The sequence below is a fragment of the Doryrhamphus excisus genome, chromosome 6, assembly GCF_030265055.1.
Source record: "Doryrhamphus excisus isolate RoL2022-K1 chromosome 6, RoL_Dexc_1.0, whole genome shotgun sequence".
NCBI classification, from domain to species: domain Eukaryota; kingdom Metazoa; phylum Chordata; class Actinopteri; order Syngnathiformes; family Syngnathidae; genus Doryrhamphus; species Doryrhamphus excisus.
In genome coordinates this window covers 7,441,453-7,465,649 of record NC_080471.1, presented here as the reverse complement: position 1 = coordinate 7,465,649, position 24,197 = coordinate 7,441,453, and the positions used below count along the sequence as shown (strand labels likewise).

At 40.6% G+C, this 24,197-nt stretch overlaps 1 long non-coding RNA gene across 3 annotated transcripts; it reads left to right on the top strand.

Annotated features, from left to right (window-relative positions):
* Positions 1-2,236: 2,236 nt before the first annotated feature.
* Positions 2,237-23,266, top strand: LOC131131076 (uncharacterized). 3 transcript variants are annotated; one of them, XR_009130147.1, is made up of 4 exons: positions 2,237-3,150; positions 3,488-3,655; positions 14,258-14,319; positions 22,701-23,266. It is a non-coding gene; the product is annotated as an uncharacterized LOC131131076 (long non-coding RNA). The 3 variants fall into 3 exon arrangements; XR_009130148.1 differs by having other exon boundaries at positions 2,237-3,655; positions 22,701-22,755; positions 22,834-23,266; XR_009130146.1 differs by having other exon boundaries at positions 2,237-3,655.
* The last annotated feature ends 931 nt before the right edge of the window (positions 23,267-24,197 follow it).

The window sequence follows — 24,197 nt, the reverse complement described above, 5'->3', positions numbered from 1 at the left end:
TAAAAATATACTACGTAGCAAACAAATAGTTTTATGATGTATTATTTCTTTTTTACCTTCAAACCTGCAATAAAGTATTATTCAGAATTATTGCAAAAAACTACAGATTTTTGTTATACTATTTAAGTATTACAAACATGCAGTGAATGATCTGTTATGAAGTTATTATTACAAAAAAATCGTAAATAAGGCTTCAATTATTCAAGTCACTTATTTTACAAACATTTATTTTAATTGAATTACCAGCAATAAAGTACATTTAGCAGTTTTACATATGACATATGCCAAATAATATCATTTTATGTACAAAAGTGTTGCCCAATTATTGCATTTGAATTTCTCTGTTACAATGTTACTTGTCAAGGATTATCACAGCTTTGTCTTGTGATCAATAATAATAAGATAATGTGCTATTTGGGCTGCAAATAACTTCATGAGAACCCATCAGTAACATTTGTTGATATTTGAGATACCCTGAAAGCGTATAAATGAGTGATATGATCATTAATGACACTTCATCATGTGAATAGTTCATCAGAATCACCATTTTACCCCACTTTCATCCATGATAGTGCGCATGTCTCAGTCCGCCATTTTGTGCCGATGATAGCATATGCGCCCATTTTAAGACACGGACGGACACGTGCTAGCAGAACCTTCAAACCTCAAAAAAAAAAAAGGTGTGTGATGCTGCAGGATGCCGATAGAGCATTCTTCTCACTGCAGAGCTGAAAGTGCACCGCCACACTACTCTATTGCCTGAGGTCACAGGCGGGGGCAAAGGTCAGGCCCTGCTAATAAGACGCGACATGCTCCCCAGAGACCTCCGCCCCCTCACATCTTCCCCCATCCTCCTAATCGGCATTAGTTAATGTGTTTGTGATCTTTGCCGTCTTTAAGCAAACAACGTTGGATGGGCCTCCGCCCTTGTAACGCTTTTGACCCCCGTGTCACGACCTCTGACCTCGGCTCGGTGGGGATAGCGCCCTCAGAGGTCTCTGGTGTAATAGAGAGCTTGTTTAGACACGTGCGGGGGCTCACGGCCAGACCACCACCTCCTCCACAACCAGGAGGAGGATGTCAACTTGTGGTTAGTTGCTAATAGTGTGACACACACATGCACTGTTGTACAAAATAAATCGTCACGGCCATGTTTTCAAGGTCCAAGAAACATTTTGGAGTCAAAAGTCGGGAAAACGGGAAAATCGTTATGACTTATTAGTCCACATGTCACTGTATTAAATAGGTGCAATTAGCATTAGTCGTATTAAGTTAAGGCGTGGACACATTCTCTCGTGCTATTGAATGAAAGTGTGGAACTGGTAGTTTCAATGTTCATTTGTACACAAAACAAGTTGATTGTGCAAACTTGAGGTTAAAACACCAGGAAAAGTAACGCTGGAGGCCTTGATCATGAAGCTGTGGTAGACATTTTTTCCATAAGTGAAGCTGCAAATTCCACAAGCAAGCATCAAGATCCTACGTCCCTTTTTGGAGCGTGTGTGTTGCACACTAACACATACTGCAAGTTCATTTGTGTACGACCCGAGTCAGCTCAGCAGCGTGACACAACACACACACTCCCATCTTGACGCTCGCACGTAGCATCTGGACCTTCACCGGTGCTTACCTCGAGAGGGCAAACTATTTGTGAAATCCTGCAAAAGTGCGTAGGTTTTGCACGCCGCCATATTGGGTCAGACTGAGACTTTCTAGCCAGATGAATTTTCACAAGTTACAAAAAAAAACGCCCACCTTGTTTCTCAGCGAGGTACGTTGTCACCCCCACGTACTCAAAAAAACAAAAGTTATTGCGCTACGAGCTAAGAAGCCAAAGTCAGTGGAGTTGTGGCACAATAGCGTTACAGTATAACATGCCACAGGAGTGGAAAAAGCCAAAACGCTGGTGGCGGCTCGAAGGGGGAGGGATGGGGATGGGGGAGGGGCGGACAGTTAGCATGCTAACGTGCTAGCCAAAGTCCTGCTCTTATTCTGAAGGCATGTTTAGTGCGAACGTGCATGAAGCGAGGCAGCTGTTTTTCCTCTAAGGGGGGGGGAACACCCCCAGCCTCCCTTCCGACAACCCCCCCCACCCCCACCCTTTCTGCTTTTCCACCAAAATGCAAAAAAAAAAAAATGCTTATCAGCCTTTTTTGACTTTGTGCCAGCTGCAGCAGAGCAGCATGGCTGCGAGCCATCACGGCGGCGACACACAAGGTCGGGTTGGGGGTGGGGGGGGGGATCGGATCTTGGAGCCTCCCGGCCACATGTTCCTGAAATAAACACTGACTGGAAGCTTATCTTGTTCCTGTGCATGTGTGTGTGGACTCCCAACAGGAAGTAGTGCACAAACTCCTGCAGCGTTCCTCCATTTTTCTTTGGATGCCGCACGATGGTGTCCCGGCATGCACTGCGTCTGCACACCCGCCTCCGTCTCTCTCTCTCTCTCTCTCTCTCTCTCTCTCTCTCTCTCTCTCTCTCTCTTCCTCTGGGATGGTGCACCAGGCAGGCCCCACCTCCTATTTCACCATCAGCGTCTGTCTCCTCCCCCTCTTTCTCTTTCTCTCTGGCACTTCTTCTGCAGCCTCTCTTTCTGCTCCAGCCTCATGCAAGGGGGAGACTTAGGGGGAGAAGAGAAGCGTGGAGGGGGAGGAAGGGGCCGGAGGGGTGGGGGGGAGTCTGCTGCTATTTCTACAGTCAGTCCGGGCCTCCCCGCCACCGCCACCGCCGTCGCGGCCGTCACCCACCCTCCCCTTCCACAGACGGATCTTTTCTTCCCTTTTTTTTTCACTCACCACAGGCTTTGGATTTTAACCCTCTGCCTCCAACTTGCTGCAAGAAAAAGCTTGCAACAAGTTGCCTTTTCACACTTTTTTTGTGCACCCATTTTTGAAATTTCTCCACGCTTTGGACTATGCTGTTTTTAAAGATGTAATTTATTCTTTTTTTTTTTTTGCATGACTAAAAAAAAAAAACTATTTTTTGGATTGAAAGAAGAGGAGGGTTCTGGTAAAAGCCGCTGACCTGGTCGGACCTGGTTCTGTTACTTGCATGCTGCTTCCCGACTGGCACAGCGGGTCGAGCCAAGCCGAGCCGAGCCGAGCCGTTCCAGGTTGGCACTGCGAACAAAAGCAATGAAGGGTAGCAAATGTTAGTAATTGCAGTTTTTAATGTGATTATTTTGCAGCAGATGGCTTTCGTGTGTGTCGTGGAGCTTGTGTGTGTGTGTGTGTGTGTGTGTGCGTCTGTGTCTGTAGCAGGCCTTGAATACTTTTTTCAACTCAAGAAGTGAAGACATCTCGCCAAGAGATGACGAAGCAAGGGTTGCAAGCCAGCGGCATGCAGATAGCTTCAATATTCATAAGTCAAGAGCACCATACCTGGACCCAGACCTGGGTCCTATGTTGCTTTGCATCCGTTTTTAGTCTTATTTGCTCATATTCATGCGCTACTGGACTAGCAGCCTCATGGCCTCCTATTGTTTCAGGCCCGACTTGAACTCGGGGGCTCAGACCGCGGCCAGAGGAGGGAGCGAGGGCCAAAGCTGAGATTGCGGGCCGGAACCGGGAAGAGAAGGGAGAAGTGGGTGGGGGGGGGGGACACACACAGGAGAGAGAAACCAGGCCTTCAGCGAACCTCGCATCCTCCGAGACGGGTGAGTACCATCGCCTGGCTTTTTGTTTCATCACATTTCATCCCGAGCATCTGCCTTTAACGAGCACACGCAAAAGCTGGAACTTTTCTGGATTACATGAATGTACTCGCCGGAAGGACGGAGGGCAAGGCCTTGTTCCCCGAGCGGTGCGGCCCGAGCACGCGCAAAGAGCAGGAGAGAGAGCTCGAGTGTAACGCGGCATACCCGGCGAGGCAAATGACCAAAATCGTGCTACTTTTGTGGATTTGGAGCTTTTTGGGGTAGTTTAAGCGAAGCTCGTGAGCGAGGGTGAGCATCACTTGGATCATTCGTGGTGGAATCTCGCCATTTCCTGTCTCTTTGTGCCGCCATGATGATTTACGGGTCCGTATATGCGCTCTTTTGTGCGATTTACTCACATCCAATGCTTGTAAAATGTGGGAGCGGCGACTTATCTCGAATTTTGGCCGCATTTCATGGACTGCGTTGTAATTACGTACAAAAATAGGAAAATAGCGTTGCATAAAACAACCAATAACATGCGATTTTTGACCATTTTCTGATATTTTATATCATAGTAGCAACATTAGCAGGAATCAGACTTTTTGACTTCCATGAGCCCCACTCCCTCCCTCCCCGCCTCCCGGCAAGGCCTGCTATTTGGTGCACGGCGCGGGCCTTGATGGCGCCACGCTGCAGCGTATTGTCTCTCATGGAGAAGCAGTTTACCTGATCCCCATCCAAACAGTCCCATGTTGGTCGAAATGAAACGGTTCTGTCCACCCACGCATGTTTGTGCGTTAAACATCGTCTTTTTCAAGCTAATCTTAATACTTTGACTTCAATTTTTGCCTTTCCCGTGCCTTTTTATTGTTGTTTAATGTTCTACTTAATATATTTGGAATTTAGAGTTAAGTAAAACATAGAAAACATTTTAAAAAGCTAAAAAAAAGCAAGTTAGGAGCTGCCGAACTTGAACTTGAACTTGCTCGTAACCTTGAACTTGAGGATGAACTTGGAGAGAAATGTGTTTCAATTAATGGAAAAAGAAAAAGATGGCAAAAAAAGCAGAAAAACACAACTTTTTCTCTGCTAAACTGTAATTAAAAGTGCAAAAAGGAGCTTTTTTAAACTGGTTAATAATGTGTTGCCATTCAAATGACCTTGCAGTACCGGAAGTGACATATATTAACATAATATCTTACTTTATTTTCATTTGAATGAAAACACTTTTGTTTGGAGTTGCATAAAATTATTTTACATTTTTTTGGCCTAAAGAATTTATTTTTATGACCGTTATGTTTCTCATGGGAAGAAAATCCAGCAAAACAATTGATTTCGTATAGTTAGGTGTGTGTGTGTGTGTGTGTGTGTGTGTGTGTGTGTGTGTGTGTGGGTGGTGGAGTAATAGGTCATTTGCTATACTTAAAAATATTTTATTTTTTCTTAATTAAATACCACGAACCAATAAACAAATCATTTGGTCCAAGCCTACATTACCAGCAATAATTATGTTTAAAACATAAAATATTTTTAATGTGAACCCCAAATATTTATTGTGTTAATAAAAAAGTGAAGCTATAAAGTGTAATACATTTTAAAAGAAGAACACACTCTTTTTAACAGCTACAATTCATCCACGGCTATGACAAATAGATAGGTGTGTGTTTCCTTCTCAGGTGATATTTCATGAATAATAATGTGGCTAATTCCAGATAATGCTTAGCATACAAGGAGAGCATACACTCATGCAGTCTTAATAACGATAAAACAATATTCAGTAAATATAATGCTCCTGTTTGACTGATACCTTTTCAACCACAAGTACAATGTGCCAATAACGAAAACACAACAGACTGCGGCCTCCTCGTACTGGTCGCCAACGCATGCTCTCTTGCCATTTAGTTGCATTTAGTTGTACTTTATAGGAGATGTTTGAATGGATGACTTAAAAATCTTTGTCCTAACCCACCCCAAACACTCCTTATCACCTCCGTGTGGTGTTTTCCCTGGAGTGTGTCTGCCATATTTGTGGCATGTGTTACAGCAGGACTCGTCATGTTGATGCAAAATAGTCCCAACGTAATGTCACGCATACGTTTTTGTGTTGTTTTCCACAAAATTCTTGTTGCATTTTGCTCTTTGTCGAATTATCTCAAAAATAATACACACAAATCTTTTTAAAAGTGGAATGCAATATCTCGGGTGATGCTAATATACAGTCATGTAAAATTTATTCCTACTGGTAGAATTTGGTACAAAAAGCAATGCACTAACCCCTTACTGCTTTGAAATAATTGCACGATATTCAAATTATGTAATATAACACACGCCATATCTGTAGTGTTTGGCTTGAAACGTGTATTTGACGATTCCAACAACAAAGGACCTTCATTCTGCATCTACTGTGCAAAAATGTACTGGACAAAGCATTGTACTCAAGTCAATGTTGAGGGTATTTAAATACTTACTCCAAATATACACAAACCTTGCAGAAATATAATAACATTTTGTGTCATTTCTTACATAGTAAGTCCCAGTGGAGTGTGTTGCCTGCGCCCATGAGGATTTTGCAATTACACCTCCTGCCAGTTATGAATAACTGCCACCTTGCTTATATAGAAAAAGGGAATGCAAAATAATTATGATATAAGTTGCAGTGTAAGCAGTGTGCACCCTTAACACACTTCGAATAAGAAATAAATAATCATTGTGGGCAAAAAACTTTTTTCTTACTTCTTAACTAATTCAATACCAAAGATATATTTATATGTTTTTGTAATTATGAAGCCCCAACCCCAACAACGTATTTATCGGTATTTTCGGTAAAAATTGGTGGTGATGCAACTCTCCACTACTGGAATTCACTTCAGAGCAAAAATAGCCATAAAAACGGCCACAAGGTGGCAGAAGTGCATTTAATATTTAAAATTTAAGAGCTTGGCAGAGATCTTCTGAACGGAAAAATCACACATTTTAACGCATGCACATGTGCTCAAGCACATGCATACACATATAGTTCAGTTCCAAAAGTGAAAGGTATAAATAGTTCATGGTGTTATATTCCTAAATAAATTGTTATTTTGATGTCAAACAACCCCTTTTTTGTATTTTCCGTGTTAGTTTAGCTGTTTAGATACTTGGGCTGTCACAAAAGCAAAAAATATTTGTGTCAAAGGGAAATTTTTGCAAATAACATTTTAGTCGGGAGCAGATATTTTGCTGAAACTTACCTACGTTCTACTACTTATTACTACAGAATGCAAAAATGTAGAAATAAACTTATTTTTCTGTCTTTTGGTAGTAGGTTCTATGTTTATATAGCCATAGAACACAATAATCTGTGTGCCTTGAACGATCCAAGCAAAATTGTCTAAAATGAACATTGCTGAAGGGGTTGTCTTTTCAATAATGTCTGGGATTGAGTGAGTCAATATAGAATAATTCTGCTTCACAGTTTTTGTTGTGCTTTCAATGAGAAAGAAAATAAATTGACCAAGTAGGAATTTTGTTTTTTGGATTTTGTGCAAAAGTAAATTTTTGCAGATTTTGTACTGTTGCACATGCATGTACACACTGTAGACAAGTCATGTCATTAATGTGATTGCTCCTCCTGCCAGTTATTAATAATAATCAATCAAATTTGTATTCAATTAATTTAACAAATATAAATTCTATAACATGGTATTAATATTATATAAGGATATAGAATTATATACATATAATATGTAATGAATACACAAAAGTCCACAATATACATACTCAATATAGATGTGTCATGTGATTAATACAACATTTCCTGAGGCTGGTTACTAATGATAAACACCACAATGTTTAAATCATATATGAATAAAAATAGAAAGAAATAAAAAGATGAGTATAGCTATTGTAAATGTGTATTAGTATATTGTATACATAATGTATAAAAATAAAATCTAATAATTTTAATGAAGGCTCAACTGTACCCTTGCTTGTATCACGTGATGAATATGTTTCCTCATGCCAGTTATGAATGATCAGCACCGACTTGCAGAATAGAAGAGACTTAAGTTAGGGGTGCTGCTGCAGAACTGCGTGAGTGCGGCGTTAATTCGGAACAAAATTTACAAACTTCTCATGCGGTTTGCGACTCCATTCTCACGGAAGCGTGTTGCAACGATGAGAGCGTTCCTCTGTCGTCGACACGATGCCACAACAAGGACAGATCCCGCCACCCTGCCTGTAGCGAAGTTTGCGCCGCCATCCTCAGAGGTCATTAAGTCCATCACGCTGTCGAGTAGCTGCCGTACTCGAACCCTCCCCTTCTTTTTTTGTGCTAATGCGAATGTCAGCTGGGCCGCGGTCACACATGATTTTAAGCACAGCAACATGATGTCATGGTGACATCATGCTGAGCTGAAAGACCTTTCACATGGCAGCTTGGGCCTCAATGAGCGTCTTACACAGCTGGAGCACCGCCAGCTCACATTCGAGATCATTTGTCAAATTATCTGACTCGTTTTTCTGCTGCTTATGGACCACTAATAACACTGTGTGTGTGTTGGTCAGCTCTGTATCTGCCTGGCAACAACGTGGTCCAGATAACACTGTGTGGCGCCCACTCAACTTTTCCTTTCCACTGCTCATATATTTCTACAGCTTTTGGCTCCCGCTGTTGCCAAGGCACTTTTTTGGACCCGGCATAACTGCCGAGTCAGCCAAATTTGTTTGACTGGGAGATAGGATTGCAAGCGGCGTGCGCGACAGTGCCGTCGCTCTTGTCAGAAATAAGGTTAAAAAACCTCTTGACTGATTCCAGTTTGCCGGGGGGGGGGATTGGATATATTGCACTTTTAAGCAATTTCAAGTTGTTAAAAGCGTTTTTTGCAGCATCACATTACATTTACATGAAAATTAGAATCATGTAAAATCATTGTAAATGATAAAAACTATGACCATATGAACAAGCAATGTGTACTATAACTATATGGTTCTACTGCTTCACGGTAAGGTTTAATATATAAATTATATAAATTATATATATATATATATATTATAATATATATATATTAATATATAAAATAATATATAAATATGCAATATATTAAAATATATTATATTAAAATATATATTATAATATATATGTAAAATATATATAAATTATATATATATATTATAATATATTTATATATTAATATATAAAATAATTTATAAATATGTAATATATTAAAATATATATATACATTTATATATATGTATATATATATATATATATAATTCAAACATTCTATATTTCTATTTTTTCACTAGTATTATTATTATATTATTTTAATTTAGTTTTTTTTTTTACTGTTTTGAGTGGGAGAAATGACAGGGTTTCTGCTTTATAATGAGGTTTTAAATGTTTTGAAAAAAATGCATTTTTTTCCTTAACCTTATTTTTAAAGGGGACCTATTATATGCGTTCTTGACTTTTCTGTAAAACGTCACTATCTATAAATGTAATTAGAATGTTGTTTCAAAAAGTTTCAAAAAGAAGTTTGGGACTCAAAACGCTTGGTTTCAAAAGGCGTGGTAAAACTGCCCCTTCATGATGTCACAGAGAGGGTACTTCCTTATATGGTTCATAGTTAGGAAGCACTTTGGGCGTGTGATCAATCACAGCGGAGTGGGCATGCCCGGAGGCTGGCTGTGGGTAGAATAAATGAAAACAGACCATTTTGGCAGGAAGCACAAATCAAAGGAAATACAGCAGGAAAAGGTGCAGATTCAGATCTAGACACTTTTCTGTGTGGGTTATTGTGTGTAGCTGCTCTATAGGAGACCACAACTCAATACAAAGGGTCAAAAAATTAGCAAGTTCCACTACATTTTTTTTCAATAAAAAAACAAGCAGTTTTTTTCAGTTTTCTATTTTATTTTATTATTTACATTTGAAATGTTTTAATTTTTTTAATTATTATTTTTTAGGTTATTTTTCACTGTTTGGGGAATAAAGGGGCTTCACAGCGGCCAAGTGGTTAGCATGCAGGCCTCACAGCTAGGAGACCCGAGTTCAATTCCACCCTCGGCCATCTCTGTGTAGAGTTTGCATGTTCTCCCCGTGCATGCGTGGGTTTTCTCCGGGTACTCCGTTTTCCTCCCACATTCCAAAAACATGCTAGGTTAATTAGCGACTCCAAATTGTCCATAGGTATGAATGTGAGTGTGAATGGTTGTTTGTCTATATGTGCCCTGTGATTGGCTGGCAACCAGTCCATGGTATACCCCGCTTCTCGCCCGAAGACAGCTGGGATAGGCTCCAGCACCCCCACGACCCACAGTGTTGGTGGAGGGAAACAGTGAAGTAGAAGCGCTGTGAAAGAAAACTATTCAAATTTGTTACAGATTACAAATAACAAATCCAGGACTTATCAATATAAATCAACAGAAATTCCAAATATCCGATGTCTTCATGTATCTCCTGCACTATAAGATTGCATAGGCTTGCCCAGGCTTCTTCAGTCATAAGCGGGACTCCAGTTGTTAGCGTACACACAAACACACTTAAGTCCAGTTAGAATAATGTTTCTTATTTACTGCGTAAGTATTGTGTTTTCCTAAAGAGCCATTGGACATACTTGGCCAGGCTTCTCGAGTCATAAGCGTGCACACACACACTCAGAGAGACACATAGCGTTGTACATAGAGTGCATTGAGTGCACAGCCATGGACATGAATCTGTCTCCATGGGCCGCGGGAGTTGGGTTACTCATGAGTCTATAAACATGTGCTGGCGGCACTCCAAGGCGCTGAACTGTAATTATAAACGTTCCAAACAATATATAAAAAAGCGTCCACAGCAAAGGCTGTGCCCCGCACCGCAATTAGCATCCCTGTACGGAATTATCACCTACTGAGTGAAGGCCTCTAATTGGCAGTGTCCTCCTCCTCCTCCTCGTGCAGCCCCCAGCTCGGACTCTTTATCTTTGTCGCCAAAGCACGTGTCTACGTGCACGTACACATCCACGTGTCACAGGCAGCCTGTTCGATATGTGAAGTGGAACATGTTGTGCTACGTGTGCATGCAGCGGCTTGTGATGTACGCCACCTCGCCCACGCACGTGACACCCGGGCCTTATGAGAAATATGGCAGCAGGAACATCGAGCATGGACTGGCTAATAGGGCGCTAGAGAGGATGCTATGGTGCGATCGGGGAGGGGGGATTGGGTAAGAGACCACGTAGTATGTAATCAGTTAGGTTAGCAGATCATGCAAAGACCACATACAGTTAGGCAGTTAGGCAAATACCACAGTTAGGGGTTAGGATTGGGGTTAGGGCGAAGGGTTAGGGTTTGGAAAAGACTACATAACCCAGGGGTCTCAAACTCAATTTACCTGGGGGCCACTGGAGCTAAGGTCTGGGCAAGGCTGGGCCGCATCAGGTTCTCCAAAAAAAAAAAAAAAAACGCATTTATTAAAAACAGAAAAATATACAAACTTTTTCAGTGCTTTGGTTCCGATTTTCCACAATAAAAGCTCTGATAAAACATTCCACTGTTCTCAAATATCGTAATTTTTATTTTTCTGCACAACATAAGATGAAAAATAAATAAACAAATCAAGAATAAAGAAAATCAATCAATCAGTAATAAAAAAATATAATAATAATAATAATAAAACAGCAAATAATAAAAACTTAAGAAACCACATATAGTTGGTGGGTAGACAAATTATTTTTTTCAGATTAAAATGAACAAAGCATTATTAGAGCCCTGTAGACATGACAAAACACAACTATAGTCACATTTATACTTTTTTTTATTTACAACATATTGCGCAACTGCAGGGTCTTGAGACACATGCTAACTCGCAAACTAGAGAGCTAGCGACCTAAACGGTAGCCTTCAAGCTATTTCCTTTAAACTTTAATAGCCAAAAACTTACCACTTCCACACGGATAGGGAGGATAACAGTTATTTAACCTTTAACATGAACATTAATCAAACGTAATATTTTTTTCTGGGTACATGATACCATACAGCAATCATATCAAACTTGCGCAGGCCGCACGAACATTAAACTTTCATATCAAGGCAGGGGCCTCAAACTAAGTGTCCTGCGGACCACATTTGGCCCACGGGCCGCGTGTTTGAGATCCCTGACATAACCAGATGCGATAGGATGTGACATGATGGATTTCAACTACACTAACAGCATTGACGCAACCGATAGGGTGGTTGTCCGAGTTCATGGGATGTCAACACATTGCCTGCCTCAGAGGTTACGGCATCTTTGTGCATCTACTTCTACTTCACCTTGGACATCTTAGCAAACAGTGTTTCTGGTCAGATGAAACCATATTGACTATTCCTGAGAGAGTATGTGAACTGGTCTTGGTCCTCTACTGTAGACTACCTCAGAGGTCCAGGTCTCTCTCTCTTGTCTGGTAGACATCTTAGTTATTGACTGGCTAGCATTCTGGTCGCAGGTAAGGTTCATGCATACTGAATACTGCCAAAAGATGGGTACGCGAACACATAGACTGATCTTCGTTCCTGGTTCCTTGTTTCTTAGTGCATCTACATTTTGGTCCTGGTAGACATCTTGTTCATTAATTGGCAGTGGTTCTTGTCTTTGGTCAGGTTCACGCATATTGAATATTCGTTGATGTTTGTCCAGGCTACCCCTTATTCAGATCTTGTGACTTACAGGGTTCTCAATAGGCAAGTCATTAACTTGTAGCTAATGTCAAAGGTCTGCTATTACTTCAAGATAGGTGAGGTATTTCACGGGAAGTATCCTCTTGATATTTAGGTGTGGTCTTTAGAGATTGTCTGTAGCAACATAAGAAAAATCTGAGCCCTAAACTTAATCCTAACCCCCATTAACCCCAATCCTAGTACCATTAACTCCCAGCCCTTGTAACCCAAATTTGGAGGAAGGAGGCATGCAGCAAAATCTGTGGAGGTTTGGAGTAACCATACCCCTACCCCTACTTAAAACCCTAACCCAAACCCTAACCATGCAGCCTTAAATTGTTTATATCATTGTCTACATTGGCTCATGCAAAAAAAATGCAAGAAGCGTGCAGATTTTTGAGCTATAGACTGACTGGCCACAGAGGTTTTTTGTTGGGTCAAACAAACTGGACGGGTACTTTTTTCAGGCGTGCAGACAAACTTAAGTACTTTTACATCTTTGTGCATTTTTCGTGTGGCCAAAGTGTGTCTTTCGTACGTTTTGTTGGTGTCAGGTTTGGGCAAAATGTCAATGGTTTTTGTATGTCACACTTGCAGACTTGAACGCCACACCTGCACCCCACACGTTTGAGTAGGGGTGTCACGAGATAATACACTAGACTTGGACAAGACAAGATTGTAACATTCTCTTAAATACAAGAAAAAATTATATGACAATAAAGTATGAATTTTTAATACACAATTTAATTTCCACAATGTTGCAGCCTTCTGTACTTTGTATGTACAGACCCAGACAAAGGCTGTATGACTGACGAAAGGGCTCACTCCCTTGATGCCATTGTTCAATGGATCAAAGGTGCTGAGAGTGAAACCTCTTCCGGCCTGCTAGTAGGCGACAACAGACATGGCTAAATATATATTATTACAGTAAACCTCGGATATATCGGACTCCGATATATCGGAAATTCGCTCACAACGGACAGATAAAAAAGAACCGATTTTCCCTCGCATATATCGGATGGCCGCATCGTTATGCTAATCTTGTTGATGTCACTGGCTATTGTCTTTCTGCTGGCTCCAGATTTAGGACAAATATAAAAGTGAGTGACGTCAATAATACTAGCACAGCAGTGAATGAGATCTTAACCTCACTATTGGAAATAACGTAGGCCTGACGGGCGTAACAGGGCCTAGCTTAATTAACAATTTGTTATGCTCAGAGTTCAATAAAGTTAAATTCTCATTACCTTACATCTCTTTTCATTGCCCAGTCCAGGTACATTGGAAACATAGTCAAGGAAGTGCCTTTTTATAACGGATGAAATCCGATTTACGCATATACCGGATATAAATCCGATATATGCGTAAAACGGACATTTTCCGGTATACGCATATAACGGATTTCGCTTATATCGGACAAAACCAGTGGGAACAATTGAATCTGATATCCAAGGTTTACTGTAATTCATTTACTATATATGGTCTAATAATGCTCGCCAGACATTTTTTTCCGAAGGAGAAATCTTGTGACACCCATTAAGGGCAGCCAACGCACATTAAGATATTTCGTCTATGCGTGTTGAGATCCTTCTCCTTCATGGTCATCACAACTACTTTCTCCACCAACAGTTAGCATCCTATCTGAAAGGCAAGCTAACCAATTATATTCTCAGCCTGCGGAGAAGACATATAACCACTTGGTGGGATATTTCTTAGTCGGCTCACAAGACAACACAGAGACCATCGGAAAACAGACTCCAAATGCTGCTCCTTTGTTTACTTTGTTGAATTCTAAGCAGCCAACATTGTGTGGTGTTAACTCACTAGCTAAGTAGAAGAGTCTAAGTTAATTCAGTGAACTGAATTTCACTGTTTTGATGACTGTTAGATGCACTGTAGCGCTGTAAGCTAGCAATGATCTACCGTACCTTACCTTCTTTGTCCCTCTTCTTGTTCTTCTAGGAAGTTGTGACATCGTCAAACACTGCCACCAGGCTGTGAAACCGTGGGCACCGCCCCTTGACGTGAGTACCTAATGTGTTTTATTGTTATGAAAGTGCCACCAAGCTAACTAACGACGATATTGGACACACAAATGCTATCTTGAACACTAATTATCCGCAAGGCGCAGCTCAACTCCGCTCTTGTGAGAAAATGGTTTCCACTCTCTTGCCTTCCAGCTTTGCGTCGCCATTTTGTGCGGCGCTGCCAAAGGAGTCGGGCAGCGAGACGAGAGGGAGGAAGAAAGCAAGTGGGCATGTTTAAAAAGAAACGAGCGGGGGGGGGGGTGCAACACGGACCATCCCGTGTCTAAATTGTGCACATAAAAACTTGACCTCTGGACTTTTTCTTGCTCTGGAAAAGTGGGTGCTTGCGTACCTGTCTCCACCCGAGCCTCAACACACTGCAGTGTTAGCGGGAACCTCGGCCCCCAACGTGCACTCGCTAACCTCAGGCCCCACCCCTCCAGCCTCCAGCAAGCTGGGCTTAAGTGCCAGGCGTTTGATTACATGCGCAGATGTTAGTCAGATCCTCCCAACTTCTACTCCAAAGACTGTCTCTTGCAAAAAAAAAAATATTCAAAACCTCACACCAGCTCTTTATTATTTAAAGGAAATGTGATGTGTGTGTGAGACAGAGAAAGATGGCTGCCAGGAAGGACTTGGCCTCTTAAATATTTCAGATAGTGGCGTTTCTTTGGAAAATGTTGCTGATAGTTTTTTCATTTTACCTCAGCTGCTCCGAGTTCAGGCAGAGTTTAATCAAGAGACTGGTGTGTGTGTGTGTGTGTGTACAGAATAATGCAGCTTGATAAAGCCACTCTACAGTAAATGCACCTCACTTTATTAATTAATTTACATTCATGATTGACAATTAAAATATTGAAAATAGTAGAAAAACTAAATGAATGTAAAATAAATTGCTATTGCTATTTATGGGGGCAATAATCTCCAAAGTTGTTCATACTCAGGTAACATAGATATTCAATACAATATTTATTATCACATAGGTAAAAGACAAAGGTAATGAAATACGAGGTAAAATATCAACAAAATGTAATAATAATAATATTGAAAATAGTAGAAAAACTAAATGAATGTAAAATAAATTGCTATTGCTATTTATGGGGGCAATAATCTTCAAAGTTGTTCATATTCAGGTAACATAGATATTTAATACAATATTTAATATTGCATAGGTAAAAGATAAAGATAATGAAATATGAGGTAAAATATGAACAAAATGTAATAATAATAATATTGAAAACAGTAGAAAAAGAAAATAACACATTTGATATTATTACTATTTTATCATTTGTCAGACACAATTCTGCAAAATGCTGATTTTGCATTTTTTAAATCAAAATCATCCTCTAAAATTGTGAATATGTGATTAATAATTGTAAAATATATATATTTTTTAAGGAATATTTTAATAAGATTTTTAAATAATTATATTTTTAAGTCCAACACGATTGTGAAAAATACAGATTTTTATCCAAATTATCAAATATAATATAATATATAATTAATAAATATTTTTAAAATATGGCCAACATGCGAGCCACTCGTCCTCAGTCGGGCATCCATGTGTGTATATAACGATACAATGTGCTAAATTTGTTTGTGTGTGTGGTCTGTAGTCATTTTGCACACAACAGCTGATTTCAACTCTAGGTGCAAAATATAGCAAAGCCCCCCTCCAAGCAGGAAGACGCTGACAGTCAGTGGCTTCATTTGCGGGTCAGAATGTCCCCTTTGGCTTCCTCATTTGGTCGCTGGCACCTCCATATTGTGTTAAATTGTAAATGCTTTGTGTATAAGTGTGCTGGTGGGGGCGGTGGGTTTCTATATAGCCTCAGCCTATCATGAGCAGATGGCGGGGCAACATGCAACATATCACGCCTCGTGGCGCTGATACACAGCACTCGCGTGTAGGCACAAGTGCACAGACGATGTGACGCCACAAACATCATCGCCATCCAACACGCGGTGGGGGGGCCTTGGGAGGAGGGCTTATTCTGAAAATGTCTAAATCAGGGTACATTGCTTTTATATTGTGCTTGATTTTGGCAGCGTCGCCCAGCCGAAGCTGATATCTGCTGCCAAGCTGCACAATAGCTCGCCACTGCGGTTTGCTAGCACCGCACTCCCAGGCCACGTCGCCGCTAACTAACCATGCCGACGGCTCTGACGACAGCGGGGGCCGTAAACAGGGTGGTAGTGGTCTCCTCAAGGTTACAGACACATCCAGTCTGCCCACTCCAGCGTCGGGTCTCAAGTTCACATGCAGCCCATTCCGGTAGAGGTATTTGTCTCGATGGGGGGGGTGGGGGTTAAATATATATCAAGCATCAGACGGAACTTGATGAGACACTGTCGGCTGGGTCGGTGGAGCTGAGCATGCTGAAGACCAGTTGAAAAATAGCTAGACTTTACCTTTTGCACATCTGCATGGTCAGTTTGGTCTAGGTCTGTCTCCTGACTACACAAACTGGACGTTTTAGCATTACCACTGCTCAGTGGGTCTCTTTATTTATCACTGACAGTCACCTTGCACAAATACGGCCACATGCGTGAACTCTGAACACCGGTCCATCACTCGTGTCAAACGTAAACAACAATAACAATTCCTATTGTTACACACTCTGGCTGCGGAAACTGCGCTTGCGAAAGCAGATGTTCAATAAGATAATTAGCTTTGTATACAGGAAGTTCTTGTAAACAATAGTAATATTTGCTTTTTGACTTCATACAATGAGTCCAAAAACTTATATATTTTTTAATGTTTATTATTGTTAGTGATCCGGAGTCTATGAAGTCCGCCTGAAAAAAAAAGGTAGAACCTGAAGGGATTCTTTCCGTTTTGCCGTACAGCCGACACAGTTGAGCCGGATGGAGCTGCTGTGAGCATACAACAGGCAGCGGCCGCAACAGAACCATGATGGATCCAGTGTGAGCCCAGGGTAAAGGCCTTAAATTTAGGTCGAGGACCGCCCTGTGTCTTGACGGACAGCCAAAGGGATTCTCTGGCTCAGGGCAGGTGTAACTTTATGGGGTCTATCACTTGACTTTTTTTATACCATAATGCTCAGGATCTTTTAAAAAAACGTAGAATGACTGTCTTACTGCGTCCCGGAGGCTTTGCTTATGCAGTTCAACAATGCGAGCTATCAGGAGGGCGTGACCGTATGAATGCCTGACAGAAAATGATCATTTGGAACAGATTTTGGCTTTTATAGCTTGAGGTCTTCAACTTTTGATCAGGTCTGTATTTCTATGGCAGAGTTGCATGCCGAGTTGTAATAAAATGCACTTCACTTGTGGAGTTGCATCATCACCTCGTTGTTCTTTTCGTCAAAGACGTATTTTGGGTAGTGAGCGGTTGGGTTGAAAAAACTTGTAAATACATCTTTGGTAGTGAATGAGATAACCAACCTGCTAACAATAAGCACATTTTTTTAAACACACAAAATTGCTGCAAACTAAAATAGTCTGTTTCAGGGTCAACCTGTGGCCACCATAAAACCTGGATTAACTGTAGTAGCAATGTTTTTTTCATATTCTTGACTGTCATGCAAGTGTAAAAAGAAGTTGCTCCTCCTAATTGTAAAACATAAATATATCTACATATATATTTAAACAGGAAATAAAAATTAATAATAATAATAAAAATAGAAACAATCTGTTCCAGCAGGCTCCTGCAGACTCGTAAAACGTGTACATGTTTTAACATAACATTATGAAGTGTGTGCGTGTACATGCTGCATATAGAATGCCACATTGACTCCTGTTGATTTACATGCACTCTACATCATGTATAGGTGACTGAGAGGTCAGCCTGTCTGAGCTCAATCCCCCTGCACCCCCCACCATGACATGTGTAACAGGACCTGTCCGTGCTGCTTCCTCCTCCCTCACTGCTGTACCCTCCCCACCCCTCCAGTCTTGGGATATATATATATATATATATATATATATATATATATATATATATATATATATATATATATATATATATATATATATATATATATATATATATATATATATATATATATATATATATATATATATATATATATATATATATATATATATATATATAAATAGATGGCTCATGCCTGCTGTGCTACTGCTACTTCCCTAAGGGGGGGCCTGCTGAGTCGCTGTTCTTTCTAAACGCCCCACCTCGTCTTTCTGCCGGATTCCTTCTGTCTGCACTTGACTTGCTGTAGCGCAAACATGCTAACAAGGTACACCAACGCACAACACCTCACTGGCCCAGGCTGTCGTCCCCCCATGTTTCTGCCACAATAATTCCAGTGCCCAAGAAATCCTCCATCACATGTCTAAAGGACTTTCGGCCCATTGCACTTACATCCACCATCATGAAATGCTTCGAGAGGGTGGTTAAGGACCGTATCACCGCCAAACTCCTCCGATTACTCGACCCATTCCAATTCGCATACCAGACAAACCGCTCCACTAAAGGACGCCATCTCCACTGCTCTCCACCTGAGCCTGGAGCATCTGGAGCTGGTACGCAAGTTGGAGCCGCTGGGCCTCAAGACCTCCCTGTGACTTCCTCACAAATAGAACCCAGTATGTCAAAGTGGGCAACAACACATCCATTGTCATCTCCCTGAACACCGGCTCACCCCAGGGATGTGTTCTCAGCCCCCTGTTGTTTACCCTGATGACCCATGACTGTCGCCCCGGATACAGCAGCAAGCACATCCTGAAGTACGCGGACGACACAACAGTTCTGGGCCTCATTCAGGACAACAACGAACTGGCTTACAGGGAGGAAGTGAAACACCTCGTGGATTGGTGCAAGGCGAACAACCTGGTCCTGAACGTTGACAAAACAAATTTATGCTGGAGTCTACAATTTAGAAGAAGTCATGTGAAGGCGAGTCATGTGGCTGACGATTTATAGCGTTCTTAATTGGATCAAATTCTTTGTGTGACTAGTTCATGCACATCAAACCTGATAACTGGGTGGGCCACCCTTAGCAGCAACAACTGCAATCAAGCGTTTGGGTTAACTTGCAATGACTCTCTTACAGCGCTGTGGAGGGATTCTGGCCCACTCATCTTTTCTGAATTGTTGTCATTCAGCCACATAGGAGGCATTGGAGGCTTTTCCAGCATGAAGCGCCTTTTTAAGGTCACATCATCTCATTAGGATTCAGGTCAGGACTTTGACTAGGCCACTCTGAAGTCTTCATTTAGTTTTTCTTCAGAGGTGGACTTGCTGGTGTGTTTTGGATCATTGTCCTGTTGCAGAACCCAAGTTGGTTTCAGCTTGAGGTCACCAACAGACATTCTCCTTCAGGATTTTTTGGTAGACAGCAGAATTCATGGTTCCATTTATCACAGCAAGTATTCCAGGTCTTGAAGCAGCAAAAAAAAAGCCCCAGACCATCACACTACCACCACCATATTTTATTGTTGGTATAATGTTTTTTTCAGAAATATGGCAATACTTTTACACTAGATTTAGATAGATGGGACACACACCTTCTAAAAAGTTCAACTTTTGTCTCATCAGACCGCAGAGTATTTCCCAAAGGTCTTGGGATCATCAAGATGTTTTGAGACAAGCCTCTTTGTTCAGCAGTGGCTTTGGTCTTGGAACTCTACCACACAGGCCATTTTTGCCCCCCAGTTTCTGTGTTATGGTGGAGTGAAGCACTGTTGATAGGAGAGATGGATTTGAGTCATACATGAAACTTGAAAGTGGTTGCATAGCTGTTGAAGAAATGCTAGTGAATGGTGTAGGCTCCAGCATCACCCCCCACCCCCCCCCACCCCTGCCCTCGTGAAGATAAGCGGCTGAAAATGAATGAATGAATGCTGTATTGTACATGTTGCACAGTAAATCGTGTCCATGATGGTGCATTGCACACAGTGTCCATGTGCAATACGGGCGTCCACACAATGGACAGTGATTCTTGCAGATCACATGACACAAGGTTAGGACAGTGAAGCCCATAGATCACATGACAAGGTTAGAGCACTTTGTCAGGGCTATCGCTGCTCTGAGACTTTTTATTGATCTGCAGCACTTAAGACTATTTAAGTGTGATTGAATCAAAGTGCCTTTTCCCGTCTCTCGTGATGGACTTGTGCTTTTACGTCCATGTCCATGTGTTGCAAGGCCCGAGCCCAATCTCCACTTTGACGTTTGAGCTTCTTGCTGAGCTTGCACACGTCTAAGAATCCCTGCTGGGACTCTTTATAGCATACAAGTGTTTTTAGCTTCCAGTCTGCATGCATGCCTTAATGTGTGTTGATGATAGCAAGTGGCTTGACTTGCAAGCAGACTAACAAGCTGCTACTTTATATGGGAATGAACCATACCCACTCAGAGGGAGGATCATTCCTGTCACATAAGAGCAGGGGTCTCAAACATGCGGCCCGCGGGCCAAATGTGGCCCGCAGGGCACGGGTTTGAGGCCCCCCGCCTTGATATGAAAGTTTAATGTTAGTGCGGCCCGCGCAAGTTTGATATGGATGCTGTATGGTATCATGTACCATGAAAAAATTATTACGTTTGATTAATGTTCATGTTAAAGGTTAAATAACTGTTAATAGTTGTCCTCCCTATCCGTGTGAAAGTGGTAAGTTTTTGGCTATTTAAGTTTAAAGGAAATAACTTGAAGGCTACCATTTAGGTCGCTAGCTCTCTAGTTTGCGAGTTAGCATGTGTCTCAAGACCCTGCAGTTGCGCAATATGTTGTAAATAAAAAGAGTATAAATGTGACTATAGTCGTGTTTTGTCATGTCTACAGGGCTCTAATAATGCTTTGTTCATTTTAATCAGAAAAAAAATAATTTGTCTACCCACCAACTATATGTGGTTTCTTAAGTTTTTATTATTTGCCGTTTTATTATTATTATATTTATTTATGTATTTATTACTGATTGATTGATTTTCTTTATTCTTGATTTGTTTATTTATTTTTCATCTTATTTTGTGTAGAAAAATAAAAATTAAGATATTTGAGAACAGTGGAATGTTTTATCAGAGCTTTTATTGTAGAAAATCGGAACCAAAGCAAAGTTTATTCATTTTTCTGTTTTTAATAAATGCGTTTTTTTTTTTTTTTTTGAAAACCTGATGCGGCCCAGTCTCACCCAGACCCTAGCTCCAGTGGCCCCCAGGTAAATTGAGTTTGAGACCCTTTCATAAGAGGATCTTTGGTGGGTTCTCAAATGGTGGGTCGGGACCTAAATGTGGGACATGGATCCATTCTGGATGGGTCGCGGCCAGCAAGTCAAAAATGACATTATAAAATATATAGTGTAATATAAAACTCATACTTGGACGAGAGTGGTTAGCATGTTGGCCACACAGTCAGGAGATCAAGTAGATCTGGGTTCGAGTCTCTGCTTGGACATCTCTGTGTGGAGTTGTTTGTGGAGAATGGTTGTTTTTCTATATGTGCTCTGGTAACCAGTCCAGGGTGTACCCCGCCTCTCGTTCAAAGTCAGCTGGGGTAGGCTCCAGCATTTCCACGTGAGACTTGTGAGGATAAGTGGCATAGAAAATGGATGGATGCGCTTTTGTCATATGGAAGTTTTTGCGGTTGGTGCCTAAAAACAGCACCCATCATATCGAGCAGGGGTCGGGAACCTTTATGGAGAGCCATGAAAGCGAAATGTTTAAAAATGTATATATTTATATATTTTTTTTTTACCACTGAATACAAATAAATGCATGCATTTTTAGGCAACACCAACAATTTTAGACTATAGTAAGTCTCTGTATTCTTTTTAATAATGTTATAGTGAAGCTAATCTGACCATGAAAATGACTTCTGATGCTGCATGGTTGACGTGTGTAAAATATAACGCTGCAGTTATGTCCTTCACTTGTGTTTCCTCCACTTGGTTTTCCACCATGATGCTGCGATGGTGGAACAGTTCTTGCTGACAGAGGGATGTCTTTTATTCCTTGGATTATCTTGTCTTCATCCGAAACGTCGGCAAAAAGTTCATTCGCCACATTAAATCTTGAGTTTTTTGACAAATTGGCCATCTGTGAATGTTTTTTTCATTCATTACTGCTACGGGTGTCCCCTGCTGACTATTTACTTAATTAAAACAGGCAGACATCAAAACAGCCACATATGCCTCGCAAGCCATGGGTTCCCGAACCCTGATATAGAGGATCTTTGACATGTGTTTTTTTTTTCTGGAGGTCCTTGTAAGCTCTTACAGTAGATCCCTAAAAACAGTCTTTAAAGTCTTTAAAGGGACATATTATGCTTTCTCCACTTTTCTGACCTATCAATGATGTCAGAATGTTGTATTCTTGTGTTAAACGATGCCAAATGCTCCGGATGACATGAATTTGATATCAATTGTATTTTTTTTTTTTTTTTGGTCTTCAGAGGACGTCTACGTGGATCTTTGGTCCGGCATTGGAGTCTTAGACTGTCCTTTGGGGTGAGGTAGTAAGTTGTATAGTTTTAGGGTCACACCCTTCCTGTCAGATAACTATACAACTTACTGTCTTTCCTGAAGCGGCTGGAATGTCTTCTTACCCTGCAGCACCCCACCGTGGTAGATGAGCGCAACTACACCTTGATCAACGTTTGCACTCTGTGACCTTTCAGAGTCGCACTGCTTTGTTACCGCAGACAAACATGTTGCCTCTGCTGTTTTTGTTTTCTAAGTGATTGTGTTGGGCCTGGTTTGTGGTCATGTGACATTAGCCGAGAAGAAGACTTCCTGGTGTTCGTACGGGGTGAGGTAGTAGGTTGTGTGGTTTCAGGGTAGTGATTTTGCCCAATCAGGAGATAACTATACAACCTACTGCCTTCCCTGAAGGGCAGCAATACGTCACCAGGCGCAAAGCCAAGCCAAGACCCCCCAGCACCCTACCCCCCCCCCACCCCCCACCCCCCAGCAGCAGCAGCACCTGCAGGTAAAGCCACACACAATACTTATGTCATTGTTTTGCTCTGAATTTGAATAAAAGCTTTGAAGATAAAATCGTTTGTGCGTTGCTTTTATTTAATTAAATGTATTAAATGTATTCTATGATTTATTTAAATGCATAAGTTAATAAAATAAAATCATTAGTATTGAATTAAATATCATCATTTTGCCATAGTTCAGTTAACTGAAATGTTGCAGAAACAATGCTTTTTAATATTTAACTTTTAAATATTTAAATTGAATAAACTATATGAATGGAATACAAACAAAATGCAACTTTATTATTTTTATGTTTAAAATTTCAATGAGAATATAATACACTGATGCTTGCTGAATACATATACTTGCATTTTAAAATATATTGAAGTATTTCATTAATTCAATAAAAATGTTTTTTTGTGTATTTTATGTTGATTCAATGTACTTTAAAATAAAATACAGAACAGAACTTGACATTGTTGCAGAAAAACATTTTACATTTTAGAAGATGAAAAATATAAATATTTATGAAAAATAAATATAAAAAATCAATATTTAACATAACATAAAATTTAATCCCACTATTTTTTGCCATTGTTGCAGAATCCATTCTAAAAAAATTACAAACGTAAAACGAAGTAAACAATGCTTATGTACATAGTGATAGTAGTAATGTGAAATTTGCCTATTTCATCATCATATATGCAAATAAACCTTTATCAGTACTTGGCATATTCAATGTTCTATTGAAATGAACAATGTAAGTGAAGGTATATTGCACACTTACTTGAACTATACATTCATTCAAGTCATGGCTCTTTATGATGACGTCATAGGTGTTTAAAAGCTTTATTACAACATTCCATGCATACTGTAATAATGTCCCTGGTTGTGGTAAAGATAAGACACTCACATCGCGTGATAAACATGTACTTCAATCGCTTTATAAACAGCGGACAACTAGTACA